General features: G+C 40.4%; 1 protein-coding gene across 1 annotated transcript in view; it reads left to right on the forward strand.

Annotated features, from left to right (window-relative positions):
- The window catches only part of CDH2 (cadherin 2), a 124981-nt gene that overhangs the window by 21879 nt on the left and 84737 nt on the right, over positions 1-18365 (forward strand). The gene's annotated exons all lie outside the window — the stretch shown is intronic.

Below are 18365 nucleotides of genomic sequence, written 5' to 3' on the forward strand. Positions count from 1 at the left end.
ATGAATTTCTAGAATTCAATTTGGTAGTGCAATTAGCTGCAATTCACACCTATCATAATAGTCAAAACAGCAGTTTCTTCCCTGTTTTCAAAAGAATGTTTCCTGATGATTTTGTTCACATTCATATACGAGTAAGTATAAAATAATCCTCCCTCTTAAGAAGACTTGCAGATAATTTGCCCAGAAAAGTAACTACGGTAGTTCACAAAAAGTACCACACACTTCTGCTAGTAATTTGTTACCTAAAAGAAAAGAGCTGTCACTTTGGTAAAGTTTCTCTTCCAAGTCTTCTAGAGGTATTCCTACTTGCCCTGTGGAGAAAAATGTTTGTGAAGGATCTGAACAAAGGAACTGCAGATAAAGTGTGAAATCTTTGTTTCAAGAAGAACTTTGAGATTATTTACACTGATCCCAAGGGAGTACAATCACAATATGTTTGTTAAATTCTTTCAATATATAACAACATTGTAAAGACAAATAATGAAATACCCCAATTTAAATAAAAAAGAGGGGAAAACAATCACAATATGCTACTCATCTAATAGTTAATATTCTACTATTATACAGACATAAAGTTTAACATTAATCATTATATCTGCATACATAACCATGGCTGAGTAACTATTGGCCACAACCCAGGAATATGAAGCCATAGTTTGAAGGGGGCTGGGATACCATGGTTTGTATAACTATGGCTAAATGTTAACATCTGTACTGAGCAAACTTTGGTTAATTGAGATCCCTTGCCTCTCCGAAGTTCTCTGCTGGGTACTTTTCTAGGTCTTCTGCTCCAAGCTTCACTGGTGTCTTCTTATACACACCCATAGGGATAGTGTTTAGCTTAGCAACCAAAACCATGGTTTCACAAGACACTAAACCATGATTTGCAAGATGAAGCCTCAGATTCACACCCTTTTCTCTTTCCTCCAGTGAAGCTATGAGGAGTTTGGAAGCTTTCATACCTGTTTTAGCATGTACAAATTGGATTAATCTTAACTATGCTGTGCAACAGCAGAAGTGGCTGGGGGGGCATGTAAAAAAGCTATGAGTTAGAGAATGTTTTATATTTTTTCCTTCAGAGACAACGCCTAATGCCCCTAACAAATCCAATGCCACAAGAGGCTGGTCTCTTCCAGAACTCTTGATTGTGTGATGTCCATGTGACAAGCCCAGGTCATGAATTGTGTGGAATGCAGGGTTGTTGTTCTTGAGTTTTGTGGTACCAGCATCCAGAAGGAAGGTTGCTATAAATTTTTAGGTAGGAAGCAGTTAGCTATATGAGAATGTGGGGTGTTGAAATTTAGCCATAAACCTCACCTTTCAACGAACCAAAGTTTGGCTCAGTCTCCTCCCGCCCCAAACACGTAGACACCAAATATACAATAACCTCTCCATTATCAGATAACCCAACACAGGACTTTACAAACTAGTCACAATACAGCTTGGTGGATTAATTTGCTATAAATCTGAAAAGTTTATTTTGCAGTGGAAACATTTGGCCTGAAAGCCAAGTGCCCTTAAATAACTGTCGAGTTCAGGGTGGTCCAACACATAGCCTACGTGTCACATGCAGCCCTTGAGGCCTTTGAAATGGCCCTTGCTATGCCCGCCCCCCCCCCCCCCGGTTAATGACCAGCAGTGGCAGCAACAAACTGTTGTGCTTCGGTGTTGTCAGAAATTCAGAGTATTTTTCTGACTCACTTGGTCTGAGAGATTAGACCACCCTGGGTTAGTGGATTACAGCGGTGCATTTTACTGTATTTTATCTAATTGGGTTATACTCAGAGTAGACACATTAAAGTCAGTTAAGTCTACCCTGTGTATATATCAACCACTAGACAACACAGGAATTCAGTTGCAATTTACAGAAAGTGAATATTACAAGACAGCTTTTAATTTCTTTTTTATTTGAATCAGTGTGCATTAGTTTTTAAAAAAACTTCCTGGGGCATCATGTTTGTTTGTTTTGTTCACTACAACTTCCTTAGTCAAATTATTTTAATGGTTAATTCTCTTGAAAGTACCGACATGCTTGAAAGCATATCATTTGCTGGTTTTACATAAATGTACAGGCCATCATTGGATGGCTTTGACTTAAAATTTAATTACACTGTCATTTTGAAGTACTATTGTTGTCAAAAGCCCATTTTCTGGTTATTAAACTAGATGCATGTGACAATAGAAGTTAAGCATGCTTTGTGTTGTGCTCCCTTTTGAGGGTGAAAAGCTCTGAGGGCCAGATTCAGAACCCTGTATTTCCCTTGATATTGTTGGCGTATATCCAGATTTACACCAGCTCGAGATCTGAATTCTGCACTTTAATTGTTATGGATTTTCTGTGAGGGTTGAAGCTTTTTAAAGATTTTTTTTACTATACTGTCAGTTGCCTGAGGTATAGAGGTTTTATTATCCTCTTAGCCAGCATTAAAATACAGCGACTGAGGCAAGAGACTCACAAAGTGACCAAACTTTTTTCATTTGTTTCTGTTCTTTTTGTTGAATTTTAACACATTAGGAAAACATCAATTTGTTTCCCTTCAAAACAGAAAACTCTTAAGGTTATACTTGCACTGTGAAATGTTAGAGATCTGTGTCAGATACTGCTTTTGCATGTCTCCTCAATACGGCTGCAAACCTATAAGCACTTACCTGGTGGTAAGTCCCGTAGAACTCAGTGAGACTTCCTTCTGAGAAATGTATAGGGTTAATATTCAGTTTACGGGTGCACAAATCCCAGTTCTCTGTTGCACTGCAACAGTTACAGAAAATGCACCCCAAAGAGATCCGCCAGACAGCATCTCATGTAAGTGTTAGATAATTTGTTGAAAGAAAGCAGTTCTGTGGCAACTCTTACAGAAGGCCTAGATAGGCAGGGAGAAAAATAGACAGCAAGAATAGAATATAGGCAGACTCTTAGACAGAGCCAGAATCTGGCTGTTGCTTAAGCGAAGATGTAGGCCATACTGTTTTGTCAGGGCGGGGGGAATCAATAGATTTCCTTGGTGGATGGGGTGTTGCTGGAAGATGAAACAATAATACAGCTGTTTCAAACATTACTGCAATTCTGAATGGCTTGGCAGTAGGGACAGAAAAATAGAAAAATGGGGACCACCGTTTCCAATCCCCTTTCACTAAACACATAAGGATGACTCTGCCTATTTCTCGTATGTCAATCTTTTTTTTATTATTATTATTATTATTATTATTATTATTATTATTATTATTATTTGTATTGCCTACCAGGACATACTTTGCTTTACATAAAGCAAAAATAAGACAAGCCCCTCTCTCAGGCTTACAACTTCTTTTGCAACTTTGCTGCTAGTTAGAAAACACAAAATGGGCAATGATTCTACAGTCAACTCACATCCTGATCCTAAAACATTTCTATAGAGTTGAAGTTGGGACTTACTACTCAGTACACATACTTGGGCTTTCAGGCATTGTGCTTTCGATTTGGTAGCTTGTTCTCAGATATTTTACCTCTAAAACCAGCTTTTTTGTTTGTTTGTTTGTTTAATAATGAATCTGTGAGTTTTAAGTCTGCATATCTATATTTGATTACTGGTAGTTTATGGTTTACATCTACTTACAATCTTCACATGACCTTCATAAGGTGCACTGGCTTATGTTTCATTTCTGGATTCATTTGCAAGGGCTGGTATAGCTATCCAAAACCCCTTACACTTTGGGACCAGTTCCTTGAAGGATTGCCTGTCTCCATGTGTGCCTGTCCTTACACTAAGATCCTCATTGAAGGCCTTTATCCACATTCCTTTCCCATCTGAAGTATGTACAGCAGGTGCCTGCCAGGGAAGCAACCTTCTCGGTGGTGGTGCCCCCAAAGTAGGACGCTTTCTCCAGGGTGACTTGCTTGGTGCCTACGCCAGTGTCATTTTGGCTTCAGAAAAATAACTTATTTTCTTAGAACCCTTAATTCAATTTATCTGTTTTGTCTACATGAGGTCTCTTGTTTTTATGCTGTTCCTTGTGATTTTATGGTTTCTAATAAATCTTTCTATGTTTTTAATAGCATGTTTTAAATTAAAGATAATTTGTTTTCAGATTTTGTACGGGTATAAGTCCTTCAGAATTAAATAAAAAGTGTGTTGAATATAAGGTACATTGGAAATTACTACAGAAATATAGTGATCTTTTTGAGATAAAACTGAAATTTGCAAAGCAGTGAATAAAAGTTAAGGAGATGGACATTAGAAAAACTGCTTTCTTGATAGTGAAGTGCTGTCAAATTTTTTATCTTAGGTACTTTACCGGTGGGCTTTCTGGCATTCTAAGTATCTAACTGATCACCCTGTTTGGGAAAGGAATTTTACTCAACGTCCTACTGGTGGTCATGAGTGGTTTTTTCCAGCTCTTATCACTTCTGCAGCATATGATCAGGCCTGGAAGTTTGATTCATCAAAGTATAGCTTATGACAGCTTTCTCATTGCTGATAGTAAATGTGCTCTACAAGCACATATAACCTGTTGGATTCCGCCCCCCCCCCACTACAACTCTTGTGGTATGCTAGAACTTAATGCAGTTTTATTGTTCTAAAAGTATCCCAAGATTGAATAAGTTTTCCATTTCAACACCACATTCTATACAGTTCAATGAAGAATTCCTGCACAGAAATCTTGCATCAGTTCCAGTGGCTGTCTTGGGTAGTCTGTATAGTAGATTCTGATACGCTTTTGTGCAGTCTTTTCGATTAATAAAATTATAACATCATGCTTACCTTTGATACAACTGTGGCCCTGCAAATATTTGCCATGCATATTGCTTGGGTTACTGCAAATCGGTTATTGTAATGCTTTTTTAGCATACTAGAAAAATTGCTATAGCATAAGATTATACATAGTGTAAGTGGGTGTCTACTCAATTTAGCAGCACTTCTCCTTTATCTCCACCCCTTTGGAGTCTTCTTCCCACCCCTAGATCTGTTCCAGAGGATTGGGGGACCCTCTAGAGCAGATTTTATGGGGACTGGAGAGGGAAGAAGAGAAAAATCCAGTTGTCCAAGTGAATTTGTGTTGCGAAAGCAGACAGACATCATTGCTTTTTTGAGTTTCATTCAGATGAGTGAACAATGATTAATAATCACCTAACTGCTTTATATCAATATGAGTTGCTTGCGAAGTTTTTAATTTAAAAACATTTCTAAAATGGGAAACAGTAGTGTTCTATGACATTCAGTATTAGAAACTCAGTTATATAAGGTAGGTGCCAAATGGCTCCTTAAACCATGGTTATAACTGCCAAAACGGAATGCCTAATTTCCACTTCGGGGCATAACCTCTTGTGAATAGTGGCTTTAAAAATAAATTCTTTTATTTAAATACGCAGATTTTTCACGAATCACTGGCTTATTATAATCTTAGCAAAAATGTAGAAGAGCCAGAGTATGTGTTCACAAAATTTCTGTGTAAAACTGTTGGTTTTCACATTGTGTATATAATTATATGTTCAGTTCTATCATTTAGATTTACAATGGGATCTTTTGTTGACTTGTCATCCTTTAACATCAGAAGACACAGAAATTACTAGAACTTCCTATTGAATGGGTTGTTATTTAAAAAAGTGTCTTAAAATACAGATTATAATACAAAAATAAAACCACATTCTAGCAGTAACTAAAAACATAATGAATCCATTAAATTAAATAATACTGTGTTAAAACATTGGATGTCATTCAGTTTGCGCTAATCGACTTGACTTCATTGTTCTGAACATAGCTCATCTTTGAGTATCACCAATATATGTGTTATTGTAAACCATCTTAATTCTTAAGCAAGGGTAGAATGCAACTAGGGATGATTAATGGATGGTTGGGTACAAATAAGGGGTATTCTCATGTTGATACAGACTGTAAGGAAGACAGAAATTAAGCTTGTTCACATGAATTATTACTGGACTCATCCCCCATATTTGCAGGGCCATTTGTCATTTGTCCTCCCCATCACCACAAGGCCTCTCCACCAGCAGTTTCCCAACCAAACCCCGCCACCCACCCAACTTCTGTAACTTACTGCACCTTATCTTACCTGGGAAGCTGTATTAAGATCAGTAGCAGCATGTAAGGGGATGGTGGAGGTTTGCCCATTTTTATTACTTTTTATTTTGCAGGATATATACATGGCTTTCCATATAAACCCATAATACCCTACCTAGGAGCTTCAGCTGAGCCAGCAGTTTGATAAAATAGAGGAGCCTCAAGTAGAGTAGATGAGAAGCCTCTGTGGAGAGGAAAGCATGACTCCATGAGAGATGAGGGCCCTGCCGGATTAACAGCTGCAGGGGGTTGAAAGTGACACAGGAGCCGAGCTTGTAAGACACTCATGTTGAGTGGGTGGCCAAAGAAATCCAGAGTGTGGATGGGCAGTGGAAGGGGCTGGGACTGTGAAGAGATGCAGTCAGTAGCTGAAGGCAAGGGGGAAGACAATGCCTTGGAGAAGGGCGAGCCGGCAGAAGCTGAGGTGCTGCTTCTTCTGATTGATTTTTCCATTCACTGGGAGCCTGCTGTGGAAGAGGGGAGCGGTGCATGAGGAAAGGCCTTGTGAAGGAGGGGGAAAGTGTGTTGGGAGAAGAGTGAGCAGGCTGAGGAGCTGCTTCTAATTTATTTCTCTATCCCTTGGGAGAGTGCTGTGGAAGGAGGAGTGCAGGAGGAAAGTGCCTCAGAGGATGGAGATGAAGATCTGTTGTTTATAGAGCTCTTCACTCCGTGTGTGTGTGCATGCATGAGCGGGAGGAATCAGTGCCTGTGGAGATGCCTGAAGAAGAGGAGCAGCAGAAGGAATTTGTGCACCTGAGTGTGCACCAGCGCCTGAGGAAATGGTGGCAGAGGAAAACCCGAAGGAAAAGCTGGAGCTCTGTGTACATGCACCAGGGGGGGGCAGCCAGCATTTGCTGAGTTGAGTGAAATAAAACCCAGCAATGACCTTTCATGTGCCTATACTAGGTTCATCCCTTAAGCAGGCCCCAGCAGCCAGGGTCACTCAGAGTCCCATGAGTTTTGGGGGCAAGAGCCTCTGGGAGGGTTATTTGTATTTGTTTGGGCCCATGAAATGTATTAGGAGTAAGCGTAGAGGGGGAATCCTGGTCGTCTTTTTGGGTGAACTGGGCCAGCTGATTGTGGGAAAAGTGCTCCAATATAAAGACTTGTGGTCGGATTATGATCAGCATCTTGGGGCAGGAGATTAAGTGGACTGGCCCAAGGGTGGCAAGAGAAAGAAAGAAAGAAAGAAAGAAAGAAAGAAAGAAAGAAAGAAAGGTCTCCACTGTCCTTCACTCTGAGGAAACCGAACTCTTGAGTAAGCGCCTGTAGGTGGAATTCTTGTACCACTCAGAGTTGGGTGGCATGCAACAATGCATTCATTATCATGCTGCAAGTGAGAATTGACTTCTTTCCCATATGAAAAGCAATACCAGTTCATTTCTCTTTCGTTTTATGTCGTGTTGTGAACCACTACAGTATTCTGGTTTTCAGGTTCATTGTAGACCACCACATTTTCTTGACTTACGTAATTCTCTTCTTGTAAGCCGCCACAATGGATACATAGACTGAAGAGAAAGGGGCAGGGGTCCGCCACATTATGGATACCCAGCAATTATTTTCAGGGTCCTGTGAAGTATGGCATTTTTGCTCCCTGTTTCACATGCATTTTATATCTCCTGCCTCACATGATGGCTGTATAGAGGGGAAATGATGGGCAAGGGTAGTACGTTGCTAGTGTATTAGTAGCAACTCTTCTCCTCCAGCTTCTGACATAGATTGGTCCCAATACAAGATAGAGCCTGGTACTATTTTGGAAGAGGCACTCTTCACAAGTATGTTCCTAGGAGCTTTGCTTTTTTTTTTTAAGGCTATTACACCTGTCATGAAATATAAAGGACACTTTCTTTGCTATTGAGCAGAATTAAATGTAGAATTGCCACTGGAATCTTGACCACAGTTGTAGAGTACTGGAAACAGACATTTTGTGAGGCAGAATGTAGGCATTTTATTAAATTAAAGCCTGAGCTTAGGCCAGCACGGTTTTTAATGATGCACTCCATCTTTCACTGACTTTATATTAAAAAAAACCGCACTGGGGTTTGACTAAGGGCAAAAGAAAGAAAAAAGTGTTGTGTTGCTTTCTTGTTGAGTAAGCCAGAACTGCATATCATGCATGATCTGGCAAACAGTTCAGGGTTTAGTTGGACTAGATCAATAAATTCAGATCCCTTTGTTTAGTAAGATCGATGCGATGTAATGAAGTCTGTGCTCCAATTCCCTGCTAAGGATCACTGCAGGGGATAGGAAGGTGTCTGTTTCTGTCTTATAAAGTAAAGCAAACATTATAGTGAATATTTTTTGTATTATATAAGGATTGGACTGCACTTTTTATTTTTCTTCTTTTCCAGTTTTAGAAATCCCCTTTAGAAATCCACTTCAAGTGCCCTAGGAAATGAACTTTCATTTTTATGACTTTTCTTTTGCAAGATACATACATGCCTTTCCATATAAACCCATGAAATCCTACTTGCTTCAGACTTCTTGCCTTTGTTATGTTGACGGAGTATTATAAATCCTTTTTTGAAAAATCCATTTTGAAATTAAAATGCATACTTGAGGGAAGAACATTGACTTTTAATATAACCCCATATTCTAGGCATGTTTTTGATGTAAAGTTTGTAAGATGAGCTTCAGTAGCTGTTGCATGCAATGGAGCCAGTGCCTAATTTAAAAGTAAAGTACTTTTCTGTGTATAAGACTAGGTTTTTTTTTTTACTTTAAAATATGGTTAAAAATCTGGCGGCATCTTATAAATGGATAGTGCATATGCCCATTTTCTAAATTTGGGGTCCCCAAAAGTAGGGGGCGTCTTATACACGGAAAAATACGGGTATTAATCTGGAGTTTAGTCCTAACTGTAACATTGCTGAAACAAAATTTAAAAATTCCTTCCAGTAGCACCTTAGAGACCAACTAAGTTTGTTACTGGTATGAGCTTTCGTGTGCATGCACACTTCTTCAGATAGCATTGTTAACATTGTTTCTCCTATGACCTTATTTCAGGAATAGCAGTCATAATAAGCTGGTGGTTGTTACTTGAGGGAAGGGGTGGCATGGTTAGGAGGCCTCCAGTGCAATGCCTGATTAACTTTTGGATCCATGCCTTGAGTAGATAGGTTAGGAGGCACTTCAGTCTCTCGCCCAGGGGAAGGTGAGTGTGAGGGTCTCATCTCTGGCTATATGCACCTTGGTACCCTGGGATCTGGCTCAGGGTGCTCTTGCCCCGGATTTAGGGGCACCTGGTTTTCAATCCCAGGCTCAGAGTCAGTTACCCAGTTTAGCTCCTCAGCTGGTTATTCTACAGCCTCTGACTTCATGTCATGATTGCTGGAGGTTCTCAGGTCATGACAGGATCCTTCATTCTTCTTTCTCAACTTGTTTTCTGACCTTTCTGTGTACTACATGTCCACCTGTTATCTGTGGGAGGGTTTTATGTCCCTATGGATATTTGGATCAAGAGAATCCAAGTGCATCACTTTCATTTATTACAAAGGAAACTATGTTTTCCAAATCCCCTTAAAATGCAAAAAATGATTGTTCCTGGAGCTCAATGTCAGTGTAAATTTTATTATAGAAGTTGCTGGAAGATACCTGAGAAGTATGCGGCAATAGGCTGGTTGGACTTAAAGAAAGGTTTTATGTGATAATTCAGTATGAAATTACTTTGCTGCCTCTTAGTGAAAGGAGTGTTCATTTTATTGCCATATGAATATGCAACAGTGTTGAGATGGTCACCTAATATGCTAACAAGATGTACTTCCCTCTACTGTTACATTATAATAAATGCATATGTCACTGCTGTTTGACAGTTAATTAACACGTGGTATGAAATACAAGAAAGCCACATTTAATTTCAACTCTCCTTTTTTCTTACCTTGTGAATGTAATTGCAGTTATAGTCCAACACGCTGATATTCTGTAATCTATCCATACTAATTTGCATGACATAGAGGAAGAATAGTTCTGTTTGGCATAATGGTTTATGGTGTTTTAGGTACACCTTAGGCTCTGTATACCATACAGAGTGTGTCTTTTCTCTTTCTGTTGTTATTGATAAGTCGAATCAAAAGCACCTTCTAATTTCATGTGCTTAACAAAAGTAATCAGTAAGGCTTTGTGAAGAAGACATTTACTATTAAGGTTATATGTTTGTGTGATAGTGCAAGGAATATGAGAGTGATGACTGGAGTCACAATGCATTGAGGAAAATTAATGCATTTCTTTGCCTGTGTGATCTAGAATCAGGAGTTTGGTTCTATTCAAAATACAGGCTGACACCACATAGAATAGCACATGCTGGGTGGACATCATAAGAAACAGCACATGGAACCTTGTGATGCTGTGCAAGGAAGCTGCTGTTGGGCAAAAGTGAGCAAAAAGCCTGCTGAACTCATAAAATCCTTTTTGAGAAGTATCTCACTGATTTGGGGAAAGCCACTGCTAAACCGAAAATTGCACATTCTTCTGTGGGCCCTCTTACCACATGCAAGTTCCTTTTTTAAAGTTTCTTCAGTAGCACATAACTATTTTCTGGCAATTTTCTGATGAGTCATTGCATTTCTGGCCTTTTAAACATAGAGCTGTTGTGACACTCTACAAATGCTTACCCAAAGTAAAATAAATAAATAAATAAACAGTTTCATCCTAAAACCTTTTTCTCATCAAATAAGTCATGTGTACTCTTTCTTGTTTTGATACGTGGCAATGTTTAACCTACGTTCACTTTCAGTTCCTCCCAAATTTTCAACTTAGTGAAATAATGTAATTTTCTGGGAATGGATGTGCAAAGGCACCATTCAAATGCTCGCTAGAGGTGTTCCAATAGTTTCTTTCTACTGTTGGGTGAAGTATTTGGTTTGTTGTTATTATAATTTGTCCTTGACTTGTAATAAACCTGTTGGCTATAAGCTTTCAGAGAGCCCATAGGCAGTTTCTGATCCCAAAGCCAAAGCTGACATCTGTGGCTAGAGGGGTCATCTCTCTGTACACTGTTGCTACTGCCAATAGTTTTAATTTCCTAAACTGATTATTTAAATAATGTTTCCAGTGATGGAAACAAACATTAATTTAATGTGACATCTATTTATTTTCTCTCTCCTCTCTCCAACTTTTTTTTTTTCATTGACAGTGTTCTGGCTTAAATATGCGACTTGAAAATTCAAAACTCTGTACTTCTGGAATTAAAAAGGAGAAGAATAAACAGTTCCCTGACATTTATACTTAAAACTGTTTCTCATTTGAATTCAGTGCCTCTGTCTGCCTTTTGTCTTCGTGTTCTCATAAAATCAGCACAGTATTGTAAAGTTCTTGCAAACAACAAGGAAACAATTCTAAGTTCATGGTTTGGTGTTTCAAGTTTTAGTTTCTAACATTTATCATACTTTTTATTGATACCTCACTTTTCTAGACAACTTAAGGCAGCTTACAATAAATCAAAGTCAGCACAGATAATGGTGATAAACTAGAAATGACAATGAAAGACATGGGCTATAAAAAAGACCAAGATTAGCCAAGAATTTCAAAGTATATCCAAAACATTTCAAAAGAAACCATAGTAAATGCCTGCGAAAACAGAATGTTTTACACCTGCCTCCTCAATGCTGTCATTCATCATTTCATGGCACTTCTGGGCAGTGGAGTTCCATAGTTGTGGAATCACAATGAAAAATGTCCTGCACTGTGTCCTAGCAGCTGTAACCTAATTAAAAGTGGGGTGTTACCTGGAGCTGGAAAGGAAATGTGTTTTTTCAGGTACATTGGATCAGACCATGTACAAAGTTCTAATGATACTCGCTAGCATGGGTGATAATTTCCCTTTCAAGGCTGAATCCGAAGGTTTTCTTTTGCATAACGTCATTTATGCTCATTGAGAAAGCCAGTGAAAATAAGAATATTGGGCCAAAAGACAATTGAGTGCAGGATCCTGTTTTCGTAGCAACCAACCAGTTGCCTGTGGGAAGCCTGAAAGCTGGACATGAGTGCAGCAGCACTCTCCACTTTTCTGAGTCCTAGCAACTTGTATGTATTTAGAGGCATGCTGTCTCCCTCACTGGAAGTAGAACATAGCTATTAGCCACTGGTGGCTTACCTTCCATGATTTTATCTAATGTACATGAAGAGTGTCGTGAAATTCATTTGGTGGCTGTGGGGCAGTTTCTGTGTCTCTTCCTAATACACTTTACAGAAGGAATGCAAATGTGGCATATGCTGGGATTCCAGGGCAGGGATGTTATCCCTATCTCTGACTGTTCCATGAGGGGCTTGTTTATAGGTAAAGGTAAATAAGGTAAAGGACCCCTGGATGGTGAAGTCCAGTCAAAAGTGACTATGGGGTACAGTGCACATCTTGTTTTTCAGGCCAAGGGAGCTGGCATTTATCCACAGACAGCTTTCTGGGTCATGTGGCCAGCAGTGAATCTCCTCTCTGTGAATTCATTTAACTACAGGAAAACACTGTTACTTCTCTTTGCATTATTCAGAAAAGATCATTCATTTTTGTACAGGCAGCGATCATTTCACATGGGGGTTTCATTCCTGGCCATGCGTGTGTCGGCATAACACGTATAAGTGCTCCCCATTACACCCCCGTTACACCCCCATTCTGCCTTCTTCTGGCTCCAAAAGGACCCACATGTCGGCCATTGCACATTAATTGGATGCGCTTAAAATGGTTGCCGCTTGTGCACTTCAGAAAATTTTTGTGTATGCAGATTATCTTGTTGTGGGAAGGGGATGAGCCTCTGCCAATATATGACGATTTAGTAGAACTTCTAAAACCAACATTAGCTCGGTCCCCCGCAAAGCATGGTAAACAGTTTTTCCACAAAAAATGGTTCGATGAGGAATGCAAAAACTTCAAGAATCATCTGTATAATGAATGGTTGGCATACAGAGCATCAAATGACCCCATGCCAGATAACCGCCTTATCACCCTCAGGAGAAGTTACAAAGTCCTACTAAAGGAAAAGAAGCTCGAGGCAGAAAGAAACAATTGGAACAACCTTTTGATAGCTGCAGAGAATAGAAATCCAGCCTCTTTTTGGCAGTTAATTTCCAGATACCTGGGTAGGCCGCTTGCAAGAATAGAACCCCACATCTCAGCGGACACTTGGGAAAGATAGTTCGCCGATCTGTATGCAGCCCATGATGCCTGCGGAGATACGATGGAGCCGGAAGCACTGCCCGATTGGGACCCAGTTACATACCCTGAAGTTGAAACTCTCATAGATAGATTTAAAGCAGGCAAGGCCCCCGGTGATGACCTTATATCCATTGATGCCATCAAAGCAAATAAAGATTGGTGGATCCCACTTTTAGCAGCACTTTACACGCATATAAACAAAACAGCAAAATTTCCCTCAAGCTGGAGCTCTGCGTTGATTGTGTTAATACATAAGAAAGGCCCACGTACAGAGCCGAGCAACTTTAGGCCAATCAGCTTGCTAAATGTCATTGGGAAGATTTACTCGGGGTACCTGCTAAACAAACTATCGAAATGGATGGAGGACGATAATATCATTGCCGATGAACAGGCGGGTTTTCGCCCTGGAAGATCTACCACAGACCAAATATTAACCTTGAATCACCTGGCGGAAAAGTATGCCGGCAAAGCCCCAAAGGTTCTTCATGTGGCTTTTATTGACCTTAAGCAGGCATTTGATCGAATCTCTAGAAAGCAGCTATGGACAAAACTGGCTGCTACAAAGATCAATCGTCGTCTCCTTCACCTGATTATCAGCCTCCATACAAACACCTTTTTGAGAATCAGGCTAGACAATAAAGGCCTAGTCTCCAACCCTGTTACCACCACTAGAGGGGTAAGACAGGGTTGTCGATTGGCCCCAGCATTGTTTAGCTTTTACATTAACTCACTGGTGACTCACATGGCCAATGATGCTTTCCACCCCCCCAAATTAGCAGGCCGATGTCTGAATGTTCTTCTGTATGCGGATGACGCCACACTTCTTGCCAGATCCCCTATTGGACTGAGGAGAATGTTGCAAGCTCTACATGAATACTGTGATCAGCATGAGCTCCAACCCAACTATGCTAAGACCAAGATCATGGTCTTCTCTGCCCGACCGAGACTCCATCGATGGTCGATGAACGGGATCCCCCTAGAGCAGGTTAACTGCTTTAAATATCTGGGACAAGTAATACGGTCAAATAGGTCTTTTCTGGCCCATAGAGACTATATAACAACTAATGCATCTAAAGCAGCCATCCAGATTAGATCTCTATATGCTAAGAATCAGGCTCAATCAGTGAAGATAGCTTTGAGACTCTTTCAAATGAAAGTCCTCCCCCTTCTTTTGGTGGGCATCTCTTTAGGCTCCCGTAGGGATTTTTTGAAACTGGATTCTATCCAAACGCGATTCCTTAGAGCCATCCTTAGGATTCCCCCCTCGGTAGCGGGTGCGGTTATGAGATTAGAGGTCGGCTGGCAAGCTCTACGGTATGTGGCCTTGAAGACGAAGCTCTGGCTCTGGCTCAAGCTTTGTTTTAAACCAGTGGGTATTGCCCCCTTGATATTGAGGGACGATTTCCAATCATCGTGGGAAAGGGAGGTCATTAACGAGGTTCAATCCTGCGGATTGTCTCACCTTTACTTTGAGTCTATGACGTACAATCAAGCTAGAGCTGTGATCTCCCGGAGACTGAGTGACATTGGCAGACAAGAGGACATAGCCCTGGTAAAACCAGGGATGTTCCTAGGGGACCAGATTTATCGGACCATACCAGCCCCCTACCTTGCAGAAATCCACTATGTTGAATACCGCAGACTTCTTACAGCGGCTAGATTAAATGTCCTTGACTCTGCGATATTGTGGGGAAGGTACAGGGGAGTACCATACGCCCAGAGAACCTGTCATTGTGCCATGGGTGTGGTTGAGTCCACCGAACACATTCTCTTGACTTGCCCTTCTTATGCAGAGCTCAGACAAAATTTTATAGACCCACTCCTATGTCAATTTAGCTTCCTACCCGGAGAAAACCAGGTTTTACACTTGCTGAATAATGTCACTAGAGCTATACCTTCCTTGGTGGCCAAATTTCTTTTTTTAGCTTTTAAGCGTCGCAAGACTATAATTGACTGTATTGATATGGGGCTATATGTTTAGCCCATTTTAGTGTTGGCTAAGTTTTAAAATCTTCCTGGATGTTTTAACTGTGTATTGACAAATGTACTTTTTTCTGACTGACGGTCGAATAAAAAGGTTGATGTTGTTTTGGGAAGGGATATTCCAGAGACTGCTTCTATTATGTTCTGCATAAATCCTTGAATTCCCTCTCTCACTGAACTGTATCCATACCATCTGAAAGAGGAATCTCACTGGCCTAGCCCTCACTGAGATGCATCTGTGTTGTACTACTTTAGACTCAGAAGCCAGAGGTCATAACTGGCGGCTGCTTAAGACCAAACTTGCTGAAGCTATGAGAGGAGCAACGAGGGATGCTCTTCAGGTGTATTGTTCTTCACCCCCTCCAGTAAAGGCTTTAGCTTTAAATATGTGTAAAATAAACCATATTTATTAAAGACACTAGTCTCTGCTGTGCCTTGATTTTGGGTGAGCAGATAGAACTCCCTGGAATCTTGCTACCGCTTGGCAGAGATTTGGGGTGGTGTAACACTATGTTGGTAAATTGCTGTACAGTAAATTATTTCACTAAAGGTCCAAATAATTTGATGTTTCTTGCAGGTTGCAGCAAATGGTGGCATGAATGAATAAGGTTGATCAGCTACATAATAATACAATCCATCAATATCCATTAGGTTATATTGCTTAGCTTTCATTAGGAGCACTATTTTGGTTTTAACTTCTTAGAATCCTAGACACTGCAGAAAATTGTAAGAGCTCATTACTGACTGGGCCCTGTAGTCTTTAGTCAGCACAAAAGTGAAAACTGAACTTGGAATTAATTCTACCATCCACACATTCATACTTAAAAATGCCTTGCATCACACACAAGACTATATTCCTCTTTTAGAATTAGAATCAAAGTGCCATGTAAATACTTTTATATCATTTTCAAATAAGCCCATCTTTAAGGATATTTGCAAGAAGAACTGGAGCGCTGTTGACAGGGAGTTTTGTATCTTCTGGTTATCACTTCCAGCCACTCTTACTTCCGTTTAGGCTGGAATGAGGCCCATTAAGTATGGAAATGTCAACTCATCTGCTAAAGCTGTCCTGAAAAAAATACAGCATCACTAAAGCTGAGTTCACACATGCATGTTCGTCATTTGATCATTGTAATCTCTTGTTCTAGCTTGCCTGTGCAATGAAACATTTCAGGGAGAGATAATATAACTTAGCATAGTTCACAGTGCTCTTCTCTGTTCTGGCAATTCATGTGATGAACTCCAAACCTTTCAATCAGTGTTGAGTAATTGGATGATGAGACGTGATGTGCTGCAAATGCATCCTTAGGTTCATCTTTCTGCAATTCTCCCTCTCTCTAGCTTCATATATAACGGATCATGTGTCTGGCAGGCTGCCAGACCCAGCCTCCCACTGGATTATGGTGGTGCCACTTACCCACCCCTGCTGATGTGTCATGGCCCACAAGTTGACACACAGTGGCCCACACAGCCAAGAGGGATTAGATTCTCTTGTGACAACCATACTTCTAAGTAGTCAGAACAAAACAATGGAACAGCTAGGGGACCTCCGGAAGTAATTGGGTGGGCTGGGGAGGGAGGTAGAACAGCCATACTCTAGACATTAAAGCATGACTCCATGATAGAACCAGGGAAGATGAAGCCTGGTGGGACCAAGGGAGCAAACTATCTCAGGTCCTGCAACAGATCCTAGCCACAGGAGCAGCAGCCCATAACTACTGCTCTCCCGAAAACCCTTTGCTTTTAAGTATCATTATCTTGGACAGGGTAGAGAAACTGATCTCGCCACTGGTTTTCTTGTTCCGCCTTTCTCTTTCATGTACACAAGTAGAGGCATTATTTTTTTGCATGGACTAGGAAAGGATTAATCCACTACTGTTGCAAGGTATTCCTAAAGCAGTTCCCATCTCTGTTTAACCTATCCCCACTTTTGGGGCATGTCATGAAGTCCTGTCAAACATTCCATGAAAGGCTATATGAGAGAGAAAAGTGCACTAATGCCAGATTTGAAAGCAGTGTAGAAGGTATATTGATTAATACACTCAAAACAGTTTTGTGATAGCTTATGCTGCAGTGAAATCTGGAAGAAAAGTCCACCCCACCCCACATGGTGCTCAATAGCTATGTATGCCACAACCAGTAGTAGCCAACATTGATGCTTAAAAGGAACATACAGGCTTGAATCCAGCACCCGTTCTGTGCACCTTTCCACTTCCCTCCATAGCCCCCTGAACCACTTTAAAATCTGCTCCTGGGGGTTGGGGGACCTTTAGGTACACAATAACATGTAGTTCAGCAGGAAGGGAATTGGCAGAAATCTCACCTCAAGCAGAAGTGTATTTTACTCACTTAATAGCACCTTAGGATCGAAGGGGAACTCTCTGGAAGGTCTTAACAGGAAAAGAAGAACTTAGGATGAATATTTTTTTTTAATATTTATTTGAAGTTTTTCTAGTAAAGGTAAAGGTAAAGGACCCCTGGACGGTTAAGTCCAGTCAAAGGTGACTGGGGTTGCGGCGCTCATCTCACTTTCAGGCCGAGGGAGCCAGCGTTTGTCCACAGACAGCTTTCTGGGTCATGTGGCCAGCATGACTAAACCACTTCTGGCGCAACGGAAACGCCGGCTCCCTTTACCTTTTCTAGTGGTCATCCTGACAACTATCGTAGCTGATATATTAGTTATTCTTACTGATTAAAATTCACCTTGTGGTGTGTTCTTCAGACAAGTGTCAGTTTCTAATCATGGTATAAAATGGTTCTAGTTTATTATGTTCCGAGGATGTGCTTGCAGAGTTGGGTAGAGAAAGTTACAGTGTTAGATTAGAGCAATTGCCTATGATAGACAGTGCAGGGATAAAATGCATATTGACCAAGCGTGTTTGCTAAATCTATTACTGAATGTCATACAAGATATCCCTGCAGCTGAAGTTACATAAGGGCACTGAACATTTTCAGACTCATGTAGAACCTAAGATAAATGAATGTGAAAGAATAAATAATGATGAAATATTTTTTAAAAGCAATGCATTTTTAAACATCACAGCATAAGTAATAGTGAATGATTAACATACCCTTTGTCCTTTTCTCAGATTGAAACCTAGCTCCCTCTATCCTCAATGGTATTAATTTCAACATGTGAACCCAACCCAGCAGACTAACCATGATTTCTTTTCTGCCAACAAACC

The sequence above is a fragment of the Podarcis raffonei genome, chromosome 7 (genome assembly GCF_027172205.1).
Source record: "Podarcis raffonei isolate rPodRaf1 chromosome 7, rPodRaf1.pri, whole genome shotgun sequence".
In the NCBI taxonomy this organism is placed as follows: domain Eukaryota; kingdom Metazoa; phylum Chordata; class Lepidosauria; order Squamata; family Lacertidae; genus Podarcis; species Podarcis raffonei.